The sequence below is a fragment of the Odontesthes bonariensis genome, chromosome 19 (assembly GCF_027942865.1).
Source record: "Odontesthes bonariensis isolate fOdoBon6 chromosome 19, fOdoBon6.hap1, whole genome shotgun sequence".
Lineage (NCBI taxonomy): Eukaryota > Metazoa > Chordata > Actinopteri > Atheriniformes > Atherinopsidae > Odontesthes > Odontesthes bonariensis.
Genome location: NC_134524.1, coordinates 25,921,848 through 25,926,668, shown reverse-complemented (window position 1 = coordinate 25,926,668; position 4,821 = coordinate 25,921,848). Strand labels below are relative to the sequence as shown.

General features: G+C 39.3%; 1 long non-coding RNA gene across 1 annotated transcript; it reads left to right on the top strand.

Moving 5' to 3' along the window:
- Nucleotides 1-256: 256 nt before the first annotated feature.
- Nucleotides 257-857, top strand: LOC142368482 (uncharacterized). Its single transcript, XR_012767358.1, has 3 exons — nucleotides 257-368; nucleotides 486-566; nucleotides 801-857. It is a non-coding gene; the product is annotated as an uncharacterized LOC142368482 (long non-coding RNA).
- The last annotated feature ends 3,964 nt before the right edge of the window (nucleotides 858-4,821 follow it).

Here is a 4,821-nt window from a genome sequence, read left to right as displayed (position 1 = left end):
CTCTCTGACTGGTTCTTTTGTTGTGGTGTGAAAGGTGTGAAAATGTGAGAGTTAAAACTGAACCCCGTATTCTTGAGAACAGTGTTCTGTTCGTGTGAAAGTGAATCACACAGTCTGCAGAGAATTGGTTTTGTGGTTGATTGACACATTTCACATCTGTGCAACACACGCATGAGGCTATCTTAAAATCTTATAGATCTGGTGGCTCATCCTACTGCATGTATGTATCTCACCCAGTCTGTGTTTAGCGCTGGCAGAGTGAAGTTTCACAGCATCGCGTAGAAACATGCAGCGGACTCTGCAGCTCAGTGTGGCTCTGCTGAACATCGTATGGATCGCCTTCTTTTTAACACCAGATCCTTTCTCAGGTACGATGTGACAGCAGAATCTGCCTCCTTCTTGTTTGTCTGTTGGTTGCTCTGAAATCTGATGAATGCGAAGTGAAGCAGGTCCATCACAGTGAGTTGGTGTGTTTTCATATGCAGTGCTCGTACAGAGAAGAAGCAGCCAGAGCTCTGGTGAGGAGGTGCTATTTGGGGAGTTTTGCATTGACACAACATTCCCTGGTAAGCTTTAGTCTCTCCTTTATGAAGCAAATGTGGCGTGGTGATAAATGTAATGGGAATCACTGGTTTAGCAAGCATTGTGATGGGAGGACCTTTAATAGTAGGGCTGACAGTCCTGATAGAAACACTCTATGGAGCAGGGTGAAGTGTGACAAAGGTCACAGTTCAATGGTGAAATAATGTTGTCATTGTTTAAAGTTCTGCTACATGAATTTGTATTTTCTGCGGTGATAGAGAAAGGAAACCTCACACCAAATGAAAAATTCAACTCCATCGGCAAGATCAACTCGTCCGCTTCAGCAGAACTTGAAGCTAACTTGACGTAAGTTCTTTTCCACCATTTTGGGATTAAAAATAATGCCTGTACAAGGTCAATCATACGGGTTCAAGTCTGTCTTTATTCTTTTTTTTCTGTTGCCTTTGAGATTTGACCTTGAATTACACATAACGGTGTTTTGCTGCCACACAGATCTAGCTCTCACAGCTATGTGCCGGGACTAAAGACGATGCGGGTGACAGGAGTTTATCAGAAACGCATTTATAAGTAACACATTCAAAGGAGCCAGTAACAGCAGCTTTTCAGCTTCTTGGGTTAAACGCTGGTGGTTTTTTGTGTGGTCCAGAAAAGTTTAACTGATTATTTTATTTTTTTACGCAGCAAAAAGACTAAATCAAGAACACCCCGTGTTTAAATTTGTTTTCAGGTAAAATATATGAGAGAAACATTTTGTATTTGTAGATTTACTCTGTGACACCGCAGACAGAAATATGAACTACATTTAGTTTTACAGGTATTGATGGTTTTCAAATGAAGATTTTTCAAGAAAATATGTACTTAGTTCAAATTATTCCCACATTACATCCACCACTTGTTAATAATTATCATTCGAATTTTGTGAATACATTTTTCTGCAATTTTTACTGAAATTTGATTAAGTGAAAATGTTTTGGGACTTTACAGAAGCCCAGAGCGGACGTGGTATAAACTTTTTTCTGATGGCTTTCTCGAGATTACAAGATAATTATGTCGTTATCTCGAGAAAACAAAGATCGTTTCCTCGAGATAACGAGTTAATTTACAGATGGTTCTCGAGGCCACTTTTTCTCCCCAGTCCGCCCCTGTTTATATGTGTTTATATGTATTTCTGGCAAAGGTGTACCCATTCAGTTTTCAATGAAAGGGGGGTAAAAATGGGTACACCTTTGCCAGAAATACATATTAACACATATACACAGGGGCGGACTGGGGAGAAAAAGTGGCCTTGAAAACCATCGGTAAATTAACTCGTTATCTCGAGAAAGCGGATGGAATAAAATGTATGTATCTATGGCCGTTTAGGGCTTCCGTAGGACTTGACATGTAAAAGAATATATGTAATTTGGCAAACTGCTACTTTTACTGAAGATTTTGATATATTTACTGCAAACTGTACTAAAAGGTTTATTAATGTCGTAACTTGCCATTATCTATAGTCATATATTCAAAATTCTGACTTTATTCTGACCGTTTAGACTGTGTTTTTTTGTTTTTTAAATTGTAAAGCATCACAAGACACGTTGAATATTTTTTAAATTCATTTCTACTTTTTGACATTAATGCTAAGTTATTTCATTTCCATCATTTGATTTAATTTCCAGCAGAATCCCAAGCCGAAACGACTCGGGAGAGGATTACAGCCCAACGCTTGCACCAAGCGGTGTGTATGTGCTCAACCAGGCAGTGTGCTCTCCATCCCAAACTTTAATGGAAGACATCATGTCATCAAAGCCTAAATAATAATCTTTATGCAATCAAGTATTTGACTTTGTTTAGTCAAAATACCCTAAGTGTTTCCTTTTTTTTCAGACTGCTGCACAAATTTCTCTCATGTAAGAATACCTCTGAACGACATTGAGACATACTCAGTTTGGATTCAGTGTCCTCTCGCGGCCGTTGTGTAAGTAAAAGTGAAAAAGATAACTGAGTGATGAAGGTATCCGATTGTAAAAAATGATTGGCACTCATTTATAAACGTGGCCTAGAAAATGTTTTGAGTGCATAAAAAAAAACCTTTATTAAATACACGCACACAGTTCATATGCACGCTAGTAAGTAGTCAGCTGCTGAAAAATACCACGTTTCAAGCCACCATGCTGGTGCCTGTTCATGATCTTCACAACCTGTTTTCAACAAGCATTGCAGACCCTTCTCCTTTACTGTTACCTCTCTGTCTGCCAGCTGTCTGCCCGTAGAGTCTGAATGGCCAAAAAAGAAGAGGAAAAGAAACTTTACAGAAACTGAGATAGAGATAAATGTCCCAGAGGTAGCAGCCAACAAAAAGATGATGTTTAGTTCAGCTCAGCCGAGTCCCATTTATCCACGTAGCGAGATACACGAGGCAACCTATGTGCTTTACGCAAATGAAAATGTCAGAAGATAGATTTTATCCAACAGCACAGTACTGCAACATGAAGTGTAAAAAAGTAGAACTAAAAAAAGAAAAAAACAGTCTGCTCAGAAGTCCCTCTGTATTCTCGGAAAGCAGACGAGTGCGCCCTCTGAAGATGTGCTTACTGCACGGTTTGCACAATCTTCTAACGACTCCAGATCAGCCCCGTTACATTTTCAAATGCCCGTGTGTCTTTTGGGAGTTTCACAATAGTTGGGCTACATTTCTGTTTCTAATCAAATAATTATAGCTTGAGGAAATGAAATAAAATTTTCTACCACCAGATCCAGTGTGAGCTGTGCTTATGCTTAAACACTTTCCTAAGTGCAAGTTAGTAAACTCCACATTTAAAAGGTGGCTGGTTACAGCTAACAGTGTAACATTTGCTGTCTTATTTTCTCTCCACAGGCTGACGACCAGAGCAGGCAGAGTCTGCGTTGATCCAGCAGAGAATTGGGTCCAGGAACTTCTGATACCCATTCTGCAGGATATGAAAAAATTGCAAGTTTTACAGTGGTAAAAAATCTCAACACCTGGATTTGTTCAAGTTTTAACCGGGCACTTCCTTGTTTTCATTTTATTAGAGACTTGGGTGAGTCTACTCTACCTATGCAGAGAGAAATGACACCAGTCTCTGAGCTGATCCAAAGCAGCAGCTCACAAGCTGCTCTCGTTAAACTGAGTCAAGATTCAAAAGTCCCTGACAAGCCGAGAGAGGATTACAGGCGGCCACCAAGTGAGTGTGTGCTGAACTTTGTGCTCTCCATCACAAACTTTAATGGAAAACATCTTGTCATCAAAGCCTAAATAATAATCTTTATGCAATCAAGTATTTGACTTTGTTTAGTCAAAATATCCTAAGTGTTTTACATTACTAAATTATCTTCTCTTCAGGTTCAACTGTTCTTGATGACTGCTGCTACAAATTCTATCCAAGAAGGATAAGAAAGGATTTCATCAAAGCATATTACATGACTGATTACCGATGCCCCAGGGCTGCAGCCATGTAAGTGCTCCAAATTGAGTTTACCTCAGTCTGAATACAATTACAATTCATCAACATTTAAAGATAATAAAACCCATCTAAATCATCTGAATGTCGTACTTTTTGGTTGATCTGTAAATTTTTTCTCACTCTTTATTGGCCGTCAAGTTTCCTCTCATCTTAGTGTTTGTAGCTATGCTTTTACTGGAAAATGAAGCGTTTTACTCTGACAATGACATCAACAGTTCCACTTCTTTGTCTCAGTCTTGTCACAGGAGACAAAGGTTCCAAAATCTGCGTGGATCCGAGTCTGTCCTGGGTTGAGGACATCATAAGAAGTCTGGACGAGAAATCCTTTTAAGCGGACACCCTGTTCATGCTGACAGCCTCTTCTGCCTCATCAGACCTCGCTCACAACTTTGAAACCAGGATCACGATGTTCTTATCAGTGTGCTACGCTGTAATAAGTAATCAAAGATTTTGCTTTGGCGTGGAGTCATTAGTTTGTGCCGTGTCTTTTAGATGCTTTGTATGATCCATAGTATGATCCATATTATCCTGCACTGTAAAATTCATAAGATTACAGTCAATATTTCTATTTTTTTATATTATTTTTTAACTTTTTCCTTCTTAAAGTGATACTCCGGAGTAGATTCAACCTGGGGTCATTTGAACCGTGATATCCAGCCAAGTAGCCCACCCGCAGTTTTTTCGATATTGGCTGAACATCAGCTGAGTTACTGAGTTATCCCAAATAGCTTAGTACAAGGGTTAATGGATCCCGGTCCGTATCTCCAAAATTACCACACTAAAATCACATGCCATGACACCAAACTTCTAC